This window comes from Microcaecilia unicolor, chromosome 1 (genome assembly GCF_901765095.1).
Source record: "Microcaecilia unicolor chromosome 1, aMicUni1.1, whole genome shotgun sequence".
NCBI lineage: Eukaryota > Metazoa > Chordata > Amphibia > Gymnophiona > Siphonopidae > Microcaecilia > Microcaecilia unicolor.
In genome coordinates this window covers 460,155,419-460,178,698 of record NC_044031.1, presented here as the reverse complement: position 1 = coordinate 460,178,698, position 23,280 = coordinate 460,155,419, and the positions used below count along the sequence as shown (strand labels likewise).

The window sequence follows — 23,280 nt, the reverse complement described above, 5'->3', positions numbered from 1 at the left end:
AAATCAATTCACCTCCACCCGTTCCATACCACTCAGGATTTTGTAGACCTCAATCATGTCCCCCCTCAGCCATCTCTTTTCCGAGCTGAAGAGGTCCTAACCTCTTTAGCCTTTCCTCATATGGGAGCAGTTCCATCCCCTCTATCATTTTGGTCGCTCTTCTTTGAACCTTTTCTAATTCTGTTACATCTTTTTTTGAGATACGGTGACCAGAATTGCCAGTTTCCATGTGTTAAACTACTACTTATCATTTCTATAGCGCTACAAGGCATACACAGCACTGTACACCATATATAAAGACAGTCCCTGCTCAAAGAGCTTGCAATCTAGATAAGACAGTACACAGACAGAACAATTAAGGGTAAGGGAATAAAGTGGTGAGGATAAAGGACAGGGCAAGTGAGTTAGGAGTCAAAAGCAGTGGTAAAGAAGTGGGTTTTGAGTTTGGACTTGAAACGGCCAAAGACGGGGCTAGACGTACAGGCTCGGGAAGTCTATTCCACTCGTGAGTTGCAGCGAGATAAAAGGAACAGAGTCTGAATTAGCAGTAGAGAGAAAGGGACAGATAAGAGAGATTTATGTGCATGTACAGTGAGTGTCTGTAGAAGCATTAGTCAGCTAACATGTTACACTAACTGAGCGCTAACTGGCTAATGCAGAGTTAACACAGGACCATTTAGGGCCTCATTAAATAGGAGGCGTAATTAATCAGAAGCAGGTACCATGCATTAACCTGAATGTTAATGCATGACCTGCAATAAAAAATAGTGAATACAGCATTAGTTTGGGCTTGCCATGCATTAAAATCCTGTCTTGCACTTTAGTACATTAAGCACAAAATTTAGGGGCTCTTTATCAACTGACAGTAGAGCTACTGGCAGGATAGCGTATGGCGAATTGGTCCTACTGCCAGGCTTGGTGGCAGTGGCATAGGAAGGGGGGCGGTGGGGCGGTCCGCCCCGGGTGCACGCCGCTGGGGGGTGTTGGCGCCTCGCTGGTTCCTTGCTCTCTCTGCCTGGAACAGGTTACTTCCCTGCTCCGTGGCAGAGAGATCAAGGAACCAGTGAGGCACCGACACCCCCCAGCAGCGTGCACTCAGCGGACTGGCCCTCCCGCCCGCCTCTCACCGCCTTCCAGGTATGTTCCTCGCGTGGGGGGGGGGGTGTTGCACTACGGAGGGGGGTGCGTCGCGCTGCACCCGGGGAGGGGGGTGCGCAGCGGCGACCTGCCCCGGGTGTCAGCTGCCCTCGTGACGCCACTGCTTGGTGGTAGTTTTATTTCTGTTGCATGCCATTTCCGGTGCTAGAAAATAGTTTTATTTTCTAGTGCCGATGGGCAGGGAGTAGTGTGTGCCTGGCAGTAATCGGGTTCCGACAGTAAATGGCCATGCACCACTTTTTAAAGTAGTGCATGACCATTTACTGCCTCTACTTGCTGCGGTAAAAGGTGGGCTCAGCAGGCAGAAATCCCATGTGCCAACGCCACCGCGGGCCACCTTATACCACCACTTGGTAAAAGGGTCCCTTAATGCTTTTTTTTAATAAAAAGTTCACTAATTATCCAGCCATGTAGACTAATCAAGGCCTTAATGGATTTCAATGACATTACTACATTTAAACAGTCCAGAAACATCTGGCCGATATTCAGCCAGCATAGGTCAGTGTGTTTTCAAATAATGACTGTCGCTGACTAGACTAGCCCTGGATATTCAGTGCCAAGCCATGTCCGGGCACTGGCATTGAATATGGTAGGCTAAATCCAGTGGGGCTGGTCACCAGGCCTTATGCAGGTCCCAGCTGATATTGGCCAGGAGGGAAATTGGGGGGGACTTAAGTATTAAGCCCCCCCAATTTCCTCTTGCCCCCCCAAAAGGCTCTCTTTTCTATCCCTTCTTCCTCCCAGCACACAAAATTCAACCCTTTTCTTCTCCTGGAATGATAACCCTCTCCGGGCTACCTGATAGCCTTGGTGGTCCTAGTAGGGGCGATGGGGGGCAGGAGCAAAGCACTCTCACTCCTGCTTCATGCGGCTGCCTGTGGAAAATAGCTGTCGTGATTTCTCGTGGCATACTCGCGGTACCACAAGGCTGGAACGAGGGGGTTCCATTCATGCTTCCATCTCTCCAACTAGGACCACAAGGGCTATCAGGTAGGCCTGAGGGACCTATCTGGTGGGGGAGGGGTTGGGGGTGGGTGGCTGTTAAGGGGGGAGGAGGGTTGGGAAAGGGGAGAGGGGCTTTGGGGGGCTGGGAGGGGATTGGAGAGACTTAAAAATTAAAAACTAGTTATTCAGGTCTCAGCTTCAACTGGGGTCTGCTTTCCTTCCTTCCTTCCTTCCTTATTCGATCAGTTGAGTACAGTTTCTCAGCCACTCCATGGATCAGTATTTGCCATGCCTTCCAATCGCTCAGAGCTTCTTTCATTCTGCTATGTTCATTACAGTGTCTTCCTTGATAGTATCTATGCAGCAAATTCTTGGGTGGCCTCTTTTTTTCTGTTGCCGCTAACCATTCCAACAGGATGTCTTTTCGATGGACTTGCTTTGCATGATGTGACCAAAATAGGTGAGCTTTTGTTTTGCTACCTTGGCCTCCAGCGAGATTTTTAGTTTGATATGTTTCAGAACTGCTTGGTTTGTTATTTTGGCTGTCCATAGTATCCATACAGTCGTCTTCAGCACCATAATTCAAATGCATCAATTTTTCGTCTGTCTGCCTTTCTCAGTGTCCAAGATTCACAGCCATATGTTGCTATTGGGAAGATGATTACACTGACCAATCTACATTTGGACCTGCATAACTATCTTATTCAGGCCCTGGATGAATATTAGCTGGGATCTGCATAAGGCCCAGCAGACAGCCCCATAAGATTTAGCCCATGATATTCAGTGCCAGTGATTGGATATGGCTAAATTCATCCACTTATCTGTGCAGTAGAGGTTGGACGAATTTTGGGTTTGGTCTTGGTGACAAAACTGGCCTAAAATCCGTTTTTTTCTACTTGGTTTCGATTTTGGCAGAAAGGCTACAGCCATGGTTTCAGTTTCAGGCAAAACTGACCATGTTTTTTAATGGTGGAAGCAGTGGCGTAGCCAGAAGTCAATTTTTGGGTGGTCCAACAGGTTGGATGGGTGGGCACTAGACAGTGGTGTGCTGGTAAATGTTTAACAACAGGCTCTCTCCCCGGTCCAGCTCTGCACCCCCCCCCTGTGCACCTCCCCTCAAAATTACAGAGCTGGCTATAGCTGGGGAGAGAGCCTGGGGGGGGGGGGGGGGGGGGAGGCAATGCATTACTCTCTCCAGGAAAAAAAAATTAAATGATCCCAAGTTCCAATCTAATTCATGTTTATTGTGGGATAAAATGCTATAAATAAGTAAATAAATATAAACTTTTAATGTTGAGCACCTGATTCTCAAAGTGGACATATTCCAAACACTAAAATGAAAATAAAGTGATTTTTTTTCTACCTTTGTTGTCTGGTGACTGTTTTTCTGATCATGCTGGCCCAGTATCCGATTCTGCTGCTATCTGTCCTCTTAACTCCGTTTCCAGGGCTTCCTTTCCATTTATTTCTTTACTTTCCACCTTTCTTCTTCATTTCTTGCCCTACATCCTTAAGTAAAAGCTGGGTCCTCTGCAGACGACTGTCCAGTGGATCCAGCTTCTGCTATTTTCTTCATCTATGTGCAGTTTTTCCTCCTCTCTTCCTTTTCCCTCATCTCTTCTATTCGCCTTCCTCACTCTTCCATCCCCTCCATCCATGTCCAGCATTTCTTCCTCTCTCCCTTCCCTCTCCTCCATCCATGTCCAGCAACCCTCCTCTCCCCTGCCCTTCCCTCCATCTATCCATGCCAGCAACCCTCCTCTCCCCTGCCCTTCCGTCCATCCATCCATGTCCAGCAAACCTCCTCTCCCCTGCCCTCCATCCACCCATGTCCAGCAACCTTCCTATCTCCTCTTTCCTCCCCTCCATCCATCCATGCCAGCAACCCTCCTCTCCCCTGCCCTTCCGTCCATCCATCCATCCATCCATCCATCCACCATGTCCAGCAACTCTCCTCTTCCCTCCATCCATCCATACCCAACAATTCTCATCTCTGCCCTGCCCCTATCTATTCATACCCAGCATTTCTTTCTTGCCCCTACCCCCTTCTATCCATCCATACCCAGCAATTCGGTTCTTGCCCCTGCCCCCCTCTATCTATCCATACCCAGCAATTCTATTTTCTCCCTGTCCCCTCCCTCCAGCCATCAGCGATTCTCCTCTCTCCCTGCAATTCCCTCCGGGCTCCATCCTTCCCTCCCATTCAATTCCAACCTGCCCGCCCTCTTCTCCCCCCCAAAATTTACAGTGGGAGCAGGCTGAGCTCCTGCATCTGCCTCCCTCTCCAGACGCTGCCTACCGCCGCCATGATCGCAGGATCTACCTCCCTCCGTCTCTCAGCACTCATCAGCAGCAGCGCCGGTAGCGAATCATACACGCTGCCTTCTTCTAACCCGGAAGCGTCTTCTCTGCCGCGTTCCGCCCCCATTATCAGACTTCCTGTTTCTGCTGGGGCTGGACGCGGCAGAGAAGACACTTCCAGGTTAGAAGAAAGCAGCGTGTATGATTCGCTACCGGCGCTGCTGCTGATGATGATGGCAGTGCTGAGAGACGGAGGGAGGTAGATCCTGCGATCATGGCGGCGGTAGGCAGCGTCTGGGAGAGGGAGGCAGATGCAGAAACGGAGCTCAGCCTGCTCCTTCCGCTCTGCTGCCTCCACTGCTGGGTGGGCCTGAACCCAAACTGGGTGGGCCTAGCCACCTGTGGCTACGCCCCTGGGTGGAAGTCAAAAATTTGTGCTTTGTACTATTTTTTCTCCCTCTCTCCCTCCCTCCGCTTCCAACAGGAGTTTTCTTCCTCTGCCCACCTGTAGGTGCCCCCCTTGGGTCTATTTTACAAACCCTGGTAGACTAGAGGTGTAGTCAGGGCAGGAGTGATCCTCAGTCACTCCTTCCTATGCTGGCTCTGCTCTGAAAATTGCTGCCATAATCGCTACTGGCAATCTTGCAAGATTGCTGTTTTGAGAGTAGAGCTGACATGGGCAAGAGCAAATGGGGATCACTCCTGCACTGAATATACCACTGGACCACCAGGGATTGTAAGGCAGGCTGGAGGGGGGGGGGGGGGGGTGCTACTCTTTGCATTCTTTTTTTTTTGTGTGTGTGTGTAATGTGATTGTAAGTAATGCAGCTATAATCTTGCATAGTAGTTTATATGGTAAATAGAGTGCTCCAAATAAATGCTTTTGATACAAAGGTTTAGCAGGAATTTAAGTCTGCAAAATTTGGGATGATAAGCTCCTTAGGAATTAGCCTTTCTGTGGAGATACATCAGCTGCCACTCTAATGTTGCACCAAGTCAACCACTGTAAAGCACTGTGGCTTTTAGTTTCAGTTTTCATTAGCTGAGGTCCATGCGTGGAGGCTGTTTTGCTTGGAGGTAAATATGGTCTTTCATTATTTAAATTATCTCTCTATATAAAAGGCAACACCAACGTTCTATGAAGCCTCCAGCCGGAAGTGTGAGGGGGCGAGATATCCGGTTTCCCTATGAGTGTCTGCCCCGCCCTCTCTGTAACACAGTCAGTGAAGGAAAACAGCAGAGCACGAAATCAAATCGCTGGCTCTGTAACAGTGAAGGACTCAGAGGGGGGAGGGGAGAGAGGCCAGAGGGCAGGGACACACACACTCCCACATGCACACAGAAGAAAACATTGCTAGCCCCCGTTTCATTTGCATCAGAAACGGGGCTTTTTTTACTAGTTATATATATTCTGGCTTGGATACAATTTGGGTGATTCTAAAGAATTTCCGGGCTCTGTTGGGTATGATGAAGATGCATCATTTTAATCAAACCTGTGGCATGCAGAAGCTAGATACTATGAGAAAGGAACCTGCAGTGATTGCTTTCAATCATTGGTCAGCTTACAGTGTTAATAGGCTATGATATTACATGAAATAAAGTTTATATATTAGCAAATAAGTTGAGAAATGTATTGCTCTTGATTTTAATTTTTCAAAGCATATAGTCCTTACTTTTAGTAACATCAGTCTGCTTTTTTTTTTTTTTTTAATTCTGGATTATGCATGAGACTGGTATAATGAGCATATTGTAGACCAGTGTCAATACGCCTTACCCTATTTTAGTGAGAATCTATACCACACTTATCCTTAATCAGTTTTATAACTAAATATAAAACAAGTAACATCTCAATGCTACTTTCTCTTGTTACTTGTGCATAGTTTGTTTAAGCATAAAAAGCTAGTAATCATGAGCGTTTGTTTTTACAAGTTCTTACAAGGTTCCTGTCTGAAAGGATATTTAATGACATCAGCATTGACTTGGGAACCTAAATGTGCCAGACCTCTTGAGATGTCCTTGTTAAAACGGCTCTCTCAGTTGTCAGCCTGTGCTTACACTTCCTGGGACTGGAGAGTAATCCTCTCCTGTGGGTTTAGCAGAGGGCTGATGACTGCAAACTCTGACAATCCCCAGTGGCCTCATTGCTTCACATTCACACAACCAGTGCATTTTTTCTAGCAAAAAGGTGTCCCTACTCAAATGCCAGGCCACCCTTCAGGGTGGGGTGATCACTGAGGGACCCACCCCACAATAGCCAGGCCCCCTGCAACCAGTCACAGAATCTATGACAAGGCAGAATTGGTGTGTAGAGCCTGAGCTGTTCCATTAAAACTTGGGGGACCATGGGTCAATTCTAGCAGACAACGGAAAAGGTGCCGGTACTCAGTACCCCCAAGTACCCCCTCAAAAAAAGCCCTGCACACACCAATCTTAAGTTTTTGCTTTTGGTTTCAGCTTTGTTCCGAAACCAGGCGATAACGTTTGAGTGCAGTTTCGGATGAAAGTTTTTAGATAGTTTTAGTTTTGGCTGAAATTGAAAAAAGCAGTTTCGGTTAGCCTCTACTGTGCAGTGTCCCCGGACTGAATACTGTCAGCACCAGCATAACCGCCAACTCCTCCCCAGTGCCGCCATGACCTACCTGCTTTTACATGGGTGGTCAGAGACGATTTCAGCAGCACTGCCCCGGTTTAGGGTTTACTGCGATTTAAGTGGTTAAATCGCTCTGAATATCGGACCCTAATTTTTAACATATAATTAGTAAAATAAATTTTCTTATTCAACATTAGGAATGTTAGGTATTATTAGGAAGGAATGGGAAACAAAAAATGAGGACGTTATAATGTCTTTGTATCACTCCATTGTGCGACCGCAACCTCAAATATTGTGTTCAATTCTGGTCGCCGTATCTCAAAAAAGATATAGTGGAATTAGAAAGGTACAGAGAAGGCGAAGAAAATGATAAAGGGGATGGGGCGACTTCCCTATGAGGAAAGGCTAAAGCGCTTAGGACTCTTCAGCTTGGAGAAAGGTGGCTGAGGGGAGATATGATAGAGGTCTATAAACAATGAGTGGAGTGGAACGGGTAGACGTGAAGTGTCTGTTTACGCTTTCCAAAAATACTAGGACTAGGGGACATGCGATGAAGCTATAATGTACTAAATCGGAGAAAATGTTTCTTCACTCAACATGTAATTAAACTCTGGAATTCGTTGCCAGAGAATGTGGTAAAGGCGGTTAGCTTAGTGGAGATTAAAAAAGGTTTGGACGGCTTCATAAAGGAAAAGTCCATAGATCATTATTAAATGGACTTAGGGAAAATCCACTATTTCTGGGATAAGCAGTATAAAATGTTTGTACTTTTGGGATCTTGCCAGGTATTTGTGACCTGGATTGGCCACTGTTGGAAATAGGATGCTGGGCTTGATGGACCTTTGGTCTGTCCCAGTATGGACACAGCAGGAAGAAAGAACTGTGGAGCAGGAGGAGACAAGGCAGTAAGCAGGCACGGGGCGCACACAGGTTTTTTTTTGCCCCAGGCCCGGCTTTGTCTCTCGGTGGCCCTGGGCAGATGGAGGTCTTTAGGAGGGAGAGGGGCTTTTTTTTTGGAGGGGGGGGGGGTGTTGTTTGGGGGCAGAACTTTAGTGAAAGAGGCAGAATTCTTAGCATTTCTTTACATGCAGCCCAGGAGCATCAGGCAGCCCAATGTTCCTGGGCAGTATGAATAACAGTATGAATAACACTGCTTATAAGGTTGATCACATGCAGCGTTATTCATGTATTGTGGGAATCCCTAACCTGAGGTAGTGAGATATTGCAAGTTAGTGACTCCTGTCATAAATCAAAGTGCAGTAAAAGCCTAACATTTACCACACCTTAATAACTACAACCTTCTGAAATGTATTTCATTTTTTTCTGCTATGTTATTACTTATGCTTTATATACTGTACTATATTAAAACATAATGGAATAACATGTAATCAATAAATATACTGGAAATAATTTTATACAGCTTTTACTGCAAGCAAAGCCAGCTCTACATGCAAAAGGTCTTCAATAATATGTGAACCACATACAAGTGTCAAAGGCATGCATGCTGTTCGTGTTAGGTTTGGGGACCTATGTAGCTCATTTTCAAAGAACAAAACGTCCAAATTGTTTATTTTCAAAACCAATTTTTAGACGTTTTTTCTATGAAGTCCGTCAGAAGTGCCCTGCTATCAAAGTACCCTCATTATGGCTTTGGATATTGTTGTTGCTGCTGACATGGGATATGTAGGAAGGCAAGAGTAATTGGGGATGAATTGGAGCTCTTCAAATTTACTGTGTGTGGGAGGGTGGGGAAAAGGGGGAAACCCCTTCTCATGATGCAGGATTCCATTAAAGAATATATTGAGGGGCATTTTTGACATGTGTAAATCTGATTTTGGACGTTTTGCTAAAAATGTCCAAAACTCCAGTAGCGATCATGGGCATTTTCAAACCAGAAAAAGATCAAACTTTTTGTTTGAAAATGGCCATTTGCTAGATGTTTTTGTGCTTAGTGTATCTATATTTTTGGAGCATTTTCGAAAAAAAAAAAACCCCAACCCATCCAAGGGAAAAATGCACAAAAACAAGCCATTGGGATGTATAGGGGGCCAGCATTCTTAGTAGACTGGCCACAAAGACATCCCAATAGGACACCCTAGGGGGCAGTGCAGTAGACTTCACATAAAATGTCCAGATACACATCTCACCGTTATCCCCTTATATTGTATAGTGAGTACTTCAAAACCTACCAAAAAAACTACTGTACCCAACTGGACACCACAATAGCCCTTATGTCTGCAGGTGTCACTTATATGTGGGTACAGTAGGTTTTTGATGGCTTTTGGAGGGCTCACACTTTCCACCACAAGTGCAAGAGTTAGGGTGGGATATGGGCCTGGGTCTCCTTCTCTACAGTGCAGAGTATTGACCACTAGGGTACTCCAGGGACCTGCTTGCTTCTCTAATAGGACTGGCTATAACATCTGAGACTGTCATAGAGGCTGGCATGTACTGTTTCTTTCACGTCTTTGGGGTTGGAGGGGGGTCAGTGACCACTGGGGGAGTAAGGGGAGTATGCCTTAATCCCTCCAGTGGTCACTTAGGGCACCTTTTTTGTGACTTAGTCATGACTGAACCAGGTCTAGACCAAAACATCTAACTTTTAGCCCAGGACATTTTTGCTTTATTCTATTATGGCAGAAAAGTCTAAGTTTTGTGAACTCCCGAATCCCGCCCCCAACACACTATGAACTGCATAGAAAATCCTTCTTAAAAATGAGCTTTGAAAATAGCGATTTGGACGTTTTGGCAAAATAAAAACAAAACATCCATCTGCCGCTTTGTGCCACCTTTTGGATGTTTTTCTGTTTTAAAAATGAACCCAGTTATCTCATAGAGATAAACCACATTTTGTCCTGAAGACAGGGGTCAGCGTGTCAGCATCTCCTTAGGAGATATGAGTCTTTCTCAGTACTGACAAAATATTTTGCTGATTCTGGCTGTAAATTTTAGGTCCTGATATGAACTTTGACAAGGCTGGAATACATGAAATAATCTCCCAGTGGAGGTGATAGGGATGAAAGCAGTATCAAACACTGAAAATGCATTTTTGGTGTTTTGATGAGAGCATCAGTCAGGCTGTTTTGGCTTTGGTATTCCTACCAGCATGAAGGAAACCAGGTCCCTTCTAGTGATAAAGATTCAGAGTTTGTTTTGTAGAGGTTAGTTGTGTTGGGGGATGGGGACAGAAAGGTGGTGGTAGATATGAAAGCCTGTGCTGTTTTGAGGGGATGACGCTGGGGGAAAGGGGATCTGGCTGACGGTAACATTTTTCATAAACTACTGGATTGTGTCTAGGATACTCTTGCTTCATGTTAATTTTGTTCATGATATTAATTGTTGAATGGTTTCAGGTTTATTAAAAACATGCTATCCCACATATAAATAAAATATATCTATGCGACTTACAGGACTAATTATAGGAGAGATAGAGGAGGGAACAAGAGAGGAAAAGGATAGCAAGGGAAGGGAGAAACAGACCCCAATTATTGATAGATAGAGGGTATAGCAGACAAGGAAAGGATAAATAAATCTGAGGTGACCAAAAGGCATCACTTCAGAGATAGTCTTAGTGTGTTGAAAAGGCATATTCAGAAAGAAATGTTTTAAAGTCTGTTTAAAGTTTGTCAAAATTGTCTGTGCTCTGAGATAAAGGGGCAGGGAATTCCATAGGGTGGGGCCTACCACTGAAAAAAGACATGCTGTCATATATTGCATAAAGCACATTAGGGTGTATGTATTAATTAAGCACCTGAACATGGTATTGTAAGTTACGTGCTTGTTTTAATGCTTGGTGTAGAAAACTAGTGAGATGCAATACACAGGAGGGAGTAATAAACATACTTGAGCCATTCACTCCACGATGTATTTATTTCAGGAAATGATACATGAACTTATCCTATCTTTGAATTATGAGAGTTATATTCCAATCAATGCAGGGCCTTCTGTCATTCCATGGCCAGCTTAAAGTTGATCAACTCATGCATTGTTACATACATCAGACCAGCTCATCTTTGCCATGATGAGTAGTCATTACTGTTGATAGAAATGCTCTATCTTGTGACTCACTGCAAAATACTTATCTCAGACACAACTTCCATTTGTTTAGTTCCACTTTTTATAGATTTTTTTTGTATGGTGATTACAAGCTACTCATAAGGGTATGAATAACACCCTAAAGATCTTGGAGTTGATATTCAAAGTGATTTTAAACAACCAGAAAAGACTCCTGGAGGGATAAATCGCTTGTTCAAGACTATTTGTTGATATTAGCAACACTAAACCGGTTTCTGTGCTGAACTGAGAGTCAGATGATTTTTGGGCAGTCCGGGGTCGAGTCGGCCTTATGTAGTTAGGTACTGGATACTGTATAACAGTCCAATGCCAGAGAATGTATTAAAAACAGTTAGCTTTGTGGGTTAAAAAAGGTTTGGATAACTTCTTAAAAGAAAAGTCCATAGACCCATTATTAAGTGGACTTGGGGGAATCCACTGCTTATTTCTAGGATAAGCAGCATAAAATGTATTGTACTGTTTGGGGATCTTGCCAGGTTTTTGTAACCTGGATTGGCCACGGAAACAGGATGCTGGGCTTGGTGGACCTTTGGTCTGTCCCAGTATGGCAAACGCTTATGTTCTCATGTTCTTATGTGGTGTGCTTAGGCAGTCAAGTACTGAATATTGCACTTAGGCAGCTGCATAAAACCCAGATATTTATACCTGGTGCCCCAACATGGAATAACTTCCACTGCTGGCTACAAAACACTCACTGCCGCTGGCTGAATTTCCACCCCCTTATTTATAGTGCAGAGGGTGATCACCTCATTGCTACTAATGAACACGCACTACCACTTTACTCCTTATGTCGAAAATGATCTCTTTACAGTCGATGACCTAATTTATGTTACAATTCAATCTATCACTCAGGAAACCTCTATGCAATACCATAATGTATTCTTCTTTACCATGTATGTAAGCATCTTAATGCAATACCAGTTGTAATTCTGTACCCGTAAATGGCGATCGCCATTACGGCATAATGTAAGTCACATTGAACCTGCAAATTGGTGGGAAAATGTGGGATACAAACCCTACAAATAAATAAATACATCTGCTAGCTTTCAGAAAAAGTCATATTATATGTCACTGATGTCAGCATTTCTGTTGGGAGCCCAGAATCAGCAGCTATAAAAAAAGGAAATACAATTTTAAACTACGATTAAATTAATGTTATACTTGAGGTACTAAAATTACATTAATATTGTATCTGAGCAAATAACTCCCTTTTAGTAAACTGTGCCTTTGTCTTTGTTTCCTAGAATTGATTAGTGGATGTTGTGACCCACAGAGATTATGGCCTGACTGAGACTTCTCCAGAGACAGGATTTGGTAGCAACTCCAGGCAGAGACAGTGTCTGAGGAGAGGCTGGGTAATTGTCCCAAGACCATTTGCTGAAGGGCTGACCAGCCAAATGCCTAACTCCACGGAAAGAGCCCTTCCCTTACCGATCCCTTAGCGAATCGGTAAAAAACGGGCATACATGAAGGAATCGCATGCAAATGAGCTGCTGTTAGCTCATTTGCACGCGATTTCCTTCCTAATAGGGGAAGCCCAGTCGGGACCAGCCGAGCATGCGCAGAGCAGCCAATCATTATGCTGGCTGCTCTGCGGATGCCAAAGATGGGTTCATACATAACACTCAGGACTATTTGGACGTCCCTTTCGATTATGCCCCTCCAGTTTCTCTTGGCCAATCACAGCGCGGTTAGCTGACACCAGGATTTGGATTTTGATTTGGACATCCTCGCACGTCCCAATACCCGATTTTCCTCTCCGGCGGTGGTCATTTCGGGCTCCAAAAAGGATGCCCATCACAAAATTTGAAGAAAAAAAAAACGTCCAAGTGTTCGTCAGGGACGTCCTTTTTTTTTGAGTGTTAGCACTTAGAAAGAAACGTCTCTGACAAGCACTTGGATGTTTTTTTCTCCCGATTTTGCAATGGGGCTTCATCCTCTGCATGGTTCCCGCTCACAACAGCCCCAATGAGAGGTGCAGACTTCCTGTTAGGTTTTCCATGGTGCATCTCATCGCATTCACATTATAATAGTAATTAGCTCATTTGCATTCGGTTTTCGTTAGCTGCTACAGTGACAGGAAATGGCTCAGAGAACCCTTTTGTGCATGTGACCGGTTTACTACTTGCGTGCTAACCTGGCTAGAACCAGTTATAAAAACCAGGTTGCTGGCTCCTTAAGTTTAGTACATCTGGCCCCTGAGTGTTTGTCTTCATGCCTTGGCATTCTGCAGGCCCCAATGCTGAGTTAATAAACTCCCTCTGGAGTATGCAGTGGAAAAGTGGATAGAGCAGCCTCTGAGGCCCATATGGCAGGCTGGAGCTATTGCTGCAAGACAGCTGCTGGAAGTGAAAAACTAGAACTAGGAGGCACTCACTAGGATCATTTTTCCTGTGTGTTCCTTGACTAATGGTAAAAGCTTCCGAAATAGGTCGCCCACACAAAGCCCCAACATCCCTTTTTCTTTGTAAGGAAGTATGCAGGTTTGGGTTAATTTTAGTTGATGAATGTGTGATGCAAAACAGAGGAGAGCTGATCACAGTCCAAAGTATGCTTGCTATTATCAGTCTTTCAAGCAGACTTTGACATAGTTATTTGCAGTGAGCAAAGTTCACTGTTAAAAAGTAGAATTTTTAGTTCACTTCCTTTGTTATCTGTACTGCTCTTCAAGCAGTTATGCATGACACATTTCCTCTCTCTTTTAGAAGGAAGTGCGGTAAGCTTTTGGAAGAACAACCCTACACTATTTACAACAATCTTTATCAAGTATCAGACAAGGGAATGAGAGCATACACTGCCTGTAGTCTGCCTGTTATGTGCATAGTTAAAAACTTTTTGGAAATAAATCTTTGGATTGGGAAATCCATATGTTGAAATACTCGGAGGTGCACTGGGGTGCATATTGGTTAAAGTGGAACAGTGTATATCATAAATTGATGAACCAGTTACAAGTTTCTTAGACTGTTCCCCCCCCACCCCCCCACCCTTTTGTTTTTCTAATTAGACTCTAACACAGCTGTACATATAACATATTATTTAATAAATGGTACAATCAACTTCTGTTTAGCCATCATATTGGACATTCCATGATTTCAAGTGGTGAAAATTTATACTACAAAATCTTATGGATTTATTATAAAGTCTAGAATTGTAAAACATACTATGGCAGAAATGCAAACTCCAGTTGCAGGAACATAATTTTTGCATCAAATAAGTAGCTCTGTGTTTACTATTTGATTCCTCTTTCAAAGAGCGTTGGAATTTTGAGGATTAATTCTTTCAACTTTTCTGCCCTTTTTTTCTTTTAGATGAATGAACACCAACATCCCTAAAAATAAAAAGCCAGTATGCCCAGTTTGCTTTTCTGTATTCTGTCCCTTTATTTAACTCCATATCATCTGTGAATGGCATACTATTGTTCAAAGGTTATGCTTCACCAAATATCAACCTTTATATTCCCCTTCAACCCCTGTAACGATTTCATAGGGTGAGCCACAAAACAAACAACAACAAAAAAACTCTTGGCAGGGAGCCCAAAGAATTTACGTGCACATGGCAATCCTTAGCATAGATGATGTTCTGTGTGTGAACTGCAGCTACAGTTTTCCGTTGCAAACTGACTGCACCAATCAGTAGTTTGGACTTTTGCAAAAAATAAAATTGCCCTTTTCATATTTATCGAGTGACTTTTTTTGCCATTAGGAACGGGTGGCTGACATTTAACAAAGTAGCACGGCGACCCACGAGTTGGCTTATCTGCCTTTAGGAGCTGAAAACACAGAGTAAATGTTGTAACCCTTAATGCTTTACCTGCTTATTGGAGACTGGCTGGAGGAATTTCTGACCCGAGGCTCTCTTCCTTTGTTGGCGTTCTTGATGGAGTATAAGAATGGTAGCCTGTGAGACCACTCTGCCTGAGTCCTTTATCTCCATTGTCAGGGTGCATGTCTTTCCTACCTTCTCCCGGCAGAGAGAAGAACAGTATTCACACAGCCTGTCACAAAGGCAGAGGCATGGACTGTGCTCTGTCTGCCTCTCTCACTCAGACTCGCTGTCAGCTGAGAGCGGAGACAAGCAATGGAGTGAGAGAGGGATCTGCCTACAGACAGGACAGCTGTATTAGCATACACTCAAAGCACCTCCACAGACATGACTCGTAGAGGAAGTATTCATGTCTTTAGGAAACTAGAAATCAGAAGCAATACTTGTATTGTTATGTGAATATTTTTACTGCTGTAATTGATCTATTCTTATTGTACACCGTCTTGAGTGAATTCCTTCAAAAAGGGCAGTAAATAAATCCTAATAAATTATAAGTAAATAAATAAATAAATAAATAAATAAATAAATAAATTCCTATAGAGCTCAGAAGAACTAGTTTGCTGACGATGTCAATGCTTTTTTTCCAAGGACAGACTTTTTGTTAACCCATTGTATTTTACTTTAATAAAAAGATGATTTGGTTTTATTTTATTAATTTATTTACTTTTTGTGCACTTGGAGTTTGGATTTTTTTTCCCCTTGAGACTTCAGCCTGTGGACAGCTTGTCACATGTGACATATAAGCATGGGACTTAAGAATTATTTGCCAACACTGTGAATTTAATCCTTTTAGGTAGAAAAAAGTCAATATTCTACTTGAATAGGGGAGACCTCAAGCACAAAGTACATTCTTGAAGTGAGCACATGAAAAATTAAGGACTCAAATTTATTTCAGAAGCTGTATCTGTGCTATCATCACTCTGGGACTGACCTGCTCTTCTATGTAAACCTGTGAAGTATAGACTGAAAAGTCTTTTGCTAATGCTTATCAGAAACATAATACTTGAAACTATGATATGCTTTAATAGGTAGACGTAGACTTTTTTTTTTTAAGCTCAAAGTGCTATATTACAGAAAGAGATATCAAAATTAGGGTCTGTGTCCTGGACTGGCTACTGTTGGAAACATGATACTGGGTTTGCTGGATATTCGCTCTTTCCCAGTATGGCTACGCTTATGTATTTATGTTTACCAAAATGTGCACAATAGTAAATAGACCCCATTTTTTGCAATGTAAACTGTGTTAAAAAATCAGCCATAAATGTGCATTATCAATGTGCCTTACAATGGTTGATTTTTAGCAGGGCTTAGGTCAGTCAATCTCTTAATGGGTTACTGTTTCTAATCAATCATTCACTTTAAAATGTTGGCTCCATTTTTCATTCTTGAGGACTACGTAGTTAGAATCCAAAACATTAAAAAAAAACCTGCTCCACCACTTTCTTTTGGCTTTAATTTTGAGGTCTGTGAAAAAAGTGAAAGGAAAATCAAAATGAATGACCACTTTCACAGAGAATCCCTCATTAATGTTTAGCCAAATCTTATTTCCTTATGTAGAGCTCAGGCAAATATCCTAAACATTATCATAAATGAGTGAATTTTCACATAGGATACCTTATGCTGTAAGATAGCTTCCTATTCAACTTCCCAGCATCAGGGGTGTAGCTGGGGGGGGGGGGGGAGGGGGGCAGGGGTTTGGACTCCCTCCAATATTGCGGCACTGGATGCTTATGCTTGGCTGGCAGGGATGCTGAAGGCACTTGGATGTTTTGGTGAGAAAAACATCCAAATGCAGATTTATGACACTTTTTGGACGTTTTTCTCTTTTGAAAATGAGCCCCATAGACCTTCAAGGGCAGAAGATATGGTCAAGATTTAATTGAAAAAAACAAACAAACAAAAAACAGAACACCAGAAGACCAAGTACCACACAGGAAAAGAAAAGGTGGAGACAGGAGTCACAAGTTATTGATGTAACCTGCCACTGCCATGTTTCGGCCTGTGCTTGTGTTAGGGGTCTTTAATGCACTGTACACAGAACTGTATGATCTGTGTCATTATCAACGCACTGATAGATTACACAGATCATGCAGTTTTGTGCACTGTGGACGAAGGACCCCTAACACAGGCACAGGCCAAAACATGGTCGTGTCAGGTCACATCAATAAACTGGTTCCAATAGTCTGGCTCCTGTGACCTTGTCTCTTTTGTCTGTCTCCACCTTTTCTTCTCCTCCAAAGATTTAATTGAACACATTCAGAATGCTGATATGAAAGGGAAGTACTATTGAGAGGTGATTTCAATATGCCCTATGTTGATTGGAACATTCCTGGTGTTACTTACAAGTAGGGAGATACTACTACTACTAATCATTTCTATAGCACTACTAGAAGTACACATTATATATAGGTACTTTCTCTGTCTACAGGGGCCTCACCATCTCGCTTCCCCAGCTGTAAAGGATTGAAATACAAACTAACACACACGACCAGCTTTTCCTACATGAGTACGCAGATATGGAACGCACTACCAACTCACTTGAAATCGATCAACGAACTAAGTAACTTCCGCAAATCTCTGAAAACCTATCTCTTCAACAAGGCCTACCACAATAACCCATAACTAAGCACAACACACACCTTTATTCAGAATGTCTCTTTCTATAACTGCTTGACCAGATCCTCTTGCTTGCCTTGATCTCTTTGTAACACCAATTGTACTGTTTACCCTGGTATGGCGATGCCATAACAGGTTGTGTAAGCCACATTGAGCCTGCAAATAGGTGGGAAAATGTGGGATACAAGGGCAATAAATAAAAAAATCTAAGGGCCCTGTTTACTACGGCACGTTAGTGATTTTAACACACCTACAATTAACGTGCATGCTAACCGTGGAAGATGAAATTTAATGTGAGCAACTGCAAAGTGTTGCATGTGGGAAAGAGGAACCCAAACTATAGCGACGTGAATCAAGGTTCCACATTACAAGCCACTGCCCAGGAAAAGGATCTAGATGTCATCATTGATGTTTGAAACCCTCTACCCAGTGTGCAGCAGAAGCTAAGGAACCAAATAGAATATTAGGAAATTATTAGGAAAGGAATGGAGAAAATTGCAATGGCTTTGTATCACTCCATGGAGTGAACGCACCTCAAATATTGTGTGCAATTTTAGTCATCGTATCACCCAAAAAAATATAACAGAATTAGAAAAGGTACAGAGAAGTGACCTAAAGAATGATACAACCCAATTTCGTACTCAGGAACTTTCATGTATTACCATAATTTATTCTTCCTTAACATATATATGCACATGATATATATCTATACCATGATCTGTTCACGTATGTTATGTTACATGTATGTTACCATGTATGTACAGTGGGGGAAATAAGTATTTGATCCCTTGCTGATTTTGTAAGTTTGCCCACTGACAAAGACATGAGCAGCCCATAATTGAAGGGTAGGTTATTGGTAACAGTGAGAGATAGCACATCACAAATTAAATCCGGAAAATCACATTGTGGAAAGTATATGAATTTATTTGCATTCTGCAGAGGGAAATAAGTATTTAATCCCTCTGGCAAACAAGACCTAATACTTGGTGGCAAAACCCTTGTTGGCAAGCACAGCGGTCAGACGTCTTCTGTAGTTGATGATGAGGTTTGCACACATGTCAGGAGGAATTTTGGTCCACTCCTCTTGCAGATCATCTCTAAATCATTAAGAGTTCTGGGCTGTCGCTGGCAACTCGCAGCTTCAGCTCCCTCCATAAGTTTTCAATGGGATTAAGGTCTGGTGACTGGCTAGGCCACTCCATGACCCTAATGTGCTTCTTCCTGAGCCACTCCTTTGTTGCCTTGGCTGTATGTTTTGGGTCATTGTCGTGCTGGAAGACCCAGCCACGACCCATTTTTAAGGCCCTGGCGGAGGGAAGGAGGTTGTCACTCAGAATTGTACGGTACATGGCCCCATCCATTCTCCCATTGATGCGGTGAAGTAGTCCTGTGCCCTTAGCAGAGAAACACCCCCAAAACATAACATTTCCACCTCCATGCTTGACAGTGGGGATGGTGTTCTTTGGGTCATAGGCAGCATTTCTCTTCCTCCAAACACGGCGAGTTGAGTTCATGCCAAAGAGCTCAATTTTTGTCTCATCTGACCACAGCACCTTCTCCCAATCACTCTCGGCATCATCCAGGTGTTCACTGGCAAACTTCAGACGGGCCGTCACATGTGCCTTCCGGAGCAGGGGGACCTTGCGGGCACTGCAGGATTGCAATCCGTTATGTCGTAATGTGTTACCAATGGTTTTCGTGGTGACAGTGGTCCCAGCTGCCTTGAGATCATTGACAAGTTCCCCCCTTGTAGTTGTAGGCTGATTTCTAACCTTCCTCATGATCAAGGATACCCCACGAGGTGAGATTTTGCGTGGAGCCCCAGATCTTTGTCGATTGACAGTCATTTTGTACTTCTTCCATTTTCTTACTATGGCACCAACAGTTGTCTCCTTCTCGCCCAGCGTCTTACTGATGGTTTTGTAGCCCATTCCAGCCTTGTGCAGGTGTATGATCTTGTCCCTGACATCCTTAGACAGCTCCTTGCTCTTGGCCATTTTGTAGAGGTTAGAGTCTGACTGATTCACTGAGTCTGTGGACAGGTGTCTTTCATACAGGTGACCATTGCCGACAGCTGTCTGTCATGCAGGTAACGAGTTGATTTGGAGCATCTACCTGGTCTGTAGGGGCCAGATCTCTTACTGGTTGGTGGGGGATCAAATACTTATTTCCCTCTGCAGAATGCAAATAAATTCATATACTTTCCACAATGTGATTTTCCGGATTTAATTTGTGATGTGCTATCTCTCACTGTTACCAATAACCTACCCTTCAATTATGGGCTGCTCATGTCTTTGTCAGTGGGCAAACTTACAAAATCAGCAAGGGATCAAATACTTATTTCCCCCACTGTATGTATGTATGCAACTTAACACATTACCATTTGTAATTCTGTTACCCGGAAATGGCAACCGCCATTATGGCAAATGTAAGCCACTTTGAGCCTGCAAATTGTTGAGAAAATGTGGGATACAAATGCTACAAATAAATAAATAAATACATAAATAAATAAAACCAAAATGACGACTTCTCTATGAGGAAAGGCTAAAAAGGCAGTTATTTACTTTGGAGAAGAGACAGTTGAGGGGAGATAAGATAGAGGTCTTTAAAATCTTGAACGAGGTGGTTAGACATGAGTCAATTGTTTACTCTTTCCAAAAGTACATGAAGTAGGTGGGCACACAATGAAGCTACTATGTAGAGCATGTCTTCACTGAATATGTAATTAAGCACAGCGATTCATTGCCAACAAACTGTAAAAAGGTGACCTAGTTGGTAAGGAGGGGCATTTTAGAAAGGGCGTCCAACTCAGAATATGGACGTCCAAGTCGGAATATCACAAATGGACGTCCATCCAGTGGTGTGCTGGAGCGGGCTCTCACGGGCTCGTGAGAGCCGTTTGTTAAGTTTTTAAGAATTCTGGGAGCCGGTTGTTAAAGTAGGCCTCCCCATGGCTACTTTAACAACTGACTCCCAAAATGTGGGCTTGGGCCCCCTCCTGAATTCTCTTTTACTTTGCTGGCAGTGATGCTGGCCCCACTAGCCAAGTAAATAGACTGCTGCTGCTCCTAGCTCCTTGTTTCCGGCTCTGAGCATTAGGCTGGGACTTTTCATGCAAGCGCAAGAAGGTTCCATCATGCTGCTCAGAGCCAGAAACAAGCAGCAGAGAATGGTGGCAGTCCATTTATTGGCTGGTGGGGCTCGGCAAAGGTATGCCTAGCGTGCCCGCACAAGGGAGGGGAGAGAGGCATGTATTCCCCCCCCCCCCAAATTTCAGGGGCAGCTATGCCCGGAGAGAGAGCCCGTTGTTAAAAATTTACCAGCACACCCCTGTGTCCATCTCACATGTATTTTAGAACAACCTGTTCTAAAGTACATGTGAGATGGATGACCATGTGCTGGAAACATCCTGCATGAGCATCTATTGTACAAACTGAAATATCCAAATTATGAACAGGGAAAACAAAGGACACAGACGTCTGTGTGGCAGCATAGGAATATCCACTTTATAAAATGGCTACACAGCTAATCCATGCAGAACAGAGGTAGCCTAATGGTTAGAGTAGTGGGCTGAACATCAGGTGATTTGGGTTCAAATCTCATTTTAGCTGTTTGTGTTTTTCATTTTTTACATTGTGAGCCTTCTAGGAATAGAAAAATTCCTACTATACCCAGGGCTTTTTTTGAGGGGGTACTTGGGGGTACTGAGTACCGGCATCTTTTCCATTGTCTGTTAAAATTGACCCATGGTCCCCAAGTTTTAATGAAAGAGCTCAGACTCTACACACCAATTCTGCCTTGTCACAGATTCTGTGACTGGTTGCAGGGGTCCTGGCTAATATGGGGTGGGTCCCTCAGTGATCACCCCACCCCTGAAGGGTGGCCTGGCATTTGAGTACCGGCACCTTTTTTGCTAGAAAAAAATGCACTGATTGTACCTGAATGTATACCACTTCAATAGCCTTCAGCCTTGCAGATGTCTTATATATATTCAGGTACAGTAGGTATTTTTCTGTCCCTGGAGAGCTCACAATTAAAAAAAAAATAATAATAATAATACTTTAAAAAAGCTGAAGTTGGATTTGAATCTGGGTCTCATGGGTCTCAGTCCACTACACTAAACATCAGGCTACTCTTCAGATTTGCATAGTGTGTTGTCAAAGGGCCTAGTATCCCTTGTGGTTTCACATTTTGGGGAGAGGAAGGGGAACAGCAACCACTGGGAGGTTAATGAGTGTCATGAATTTATCTCAATGGATAGCTGCTCAGTTAGAGCACCTTTCTGTAACTTGGGCATGCCAAGTAACACGTCTAAATAACAATGCCCATCTTTTTAGACATGGACATCCCTTTCCCTTCTGTGATAGGAGTTGGACATCCATATTTTTGTCCCTCTTTAGTCCCATCCAAAACATCTAGACCTCACCCCCTTGTCATATGAGTGTAGTGCCATGCCAGACAGCCATATGCTTTATATAATAAAAAAAATTACAAATTGGGTGTGGAAATAGTTAATCATTTAAAACATACACCAAAATTTTCCACAATCAAAAAATGCATGTATATTTTCAGCATAAAGTGGCAGCCATCACAAAGTTGCTTTCAGCTAGGAAGGAAAAAGGCTTCAAAGAGCTCCAGGATATAACAAATCCTTTAGAGCTAAACAGATCAGTACGATCAACTCTTCATCATTGGCCACCAAAAAACCTTCCAGGATTGCATCAAGTAGTTTGGCCGTGACAAAATTCTAATTTTAATTCAGAAATTGTTTTTATTTTTTGTCATCCATACTCATGGTGCTGATAGGCTACTGTAGTATAAGCTAGAGCCAGAAAACTGCAATCAACGAACTACAACGATATGCTATATAGCCGAGAAATGAAATACCAACACTTATCTTTTCAGTGGTATTCGCTAACAGCAATGGAATCTCCTCATGCTGTGTCGAGCGGTATGCACCCTTTGGACGTCCCCAAAATAACAAAAATCCTAGAATAGGAGGCAATGTCTTAATTTGGATTGGAAATTTGTTAAAAGATATCTGTGTTTTCTCTGTGTGTGTGTGGAGCACTTATGAGGGGTGGGTGGGCATTTGCAGGGTTTTGGGATTTGGGATGGGGCAGTTCAGTGCTTATTTCTCTAGCTCATTTTTGAACTAAGGTCAATATTCAATGGGATTTAAAAGGCTCCTGCTCACTAAACCCCACTCAGCAGGCCGTCCCCAGGTATTCAGCAACACTTAACAGCACATTACCGTTGAAACTCCTCTCTGACTGCTACCACAATATGTGGTTAGTGGCAGGGTGGTCCATAGGCAGAGTCAGGGAGCAGTCCACAGTTATGTGGGCACCGGTCATATTCTATGCTGGCACCCATGTAGACCACTGGACAGATAGGACCACATAAAAGGCAATCCTGTATTGGCTTGTTTAGCTATGTGGGTGTCCGCATTGAATACTGGCCAGTAACCGCATAACTTCCAGGTCGGAGGATGACCCAAACATTGAATATCAGGGTTAGATTCAGCCCACGGCTGACAATGAAGCCAATTTTCAGACTGCAGGAGTTATCTGGGCTTGCTACCGCAGTCAGCAGTCAGCTCAGATGTTCATGCTGGGCCATTTCCAGTTACCGGCATTGAATATCCAGGTTATTTTTGGCCAGTTTAAACTTAATCTGCCAAGTTGGTATTCAGCACTTGTCGGTTAAGTTTAAAGTGGCCAAAGACAGACGTGCTATTTCGGCGGCCCAATTTGACCACCAAACATAGCTGG

At 43.4% G+C, this 23,280-nt stretch overlaps 1 protein-coding gene across 3 annotated transcripts in view; it reads right to left on the bottom strand.

Moving 5' to 3' along the window:
- ARHGAP28 (Rho GTPase activating protein 28) overlaps positions 1-23,280 on the bottom strand; it is a 305,117-nt gene that overhangs the window by 246,350 nt on the left and 35,487 nt on the right. For 2 of the 3 annotated variants that reach the window (XM_030213199.1, XM_030213215.1), the window contains exon 1: positions 14,879-15,160. The exons of the other annotated variant lie outside the window; for it this stretch is intronic. The gene's annotated coding sequence lies outside the window, so the exon portion shown is untranslated. Of the gene's footprint in view, positions 1-14,878; positions 15,161-23,280 lie in introns of those variants that run through there. 3 annotated transcript variants of the gene reach the window in all.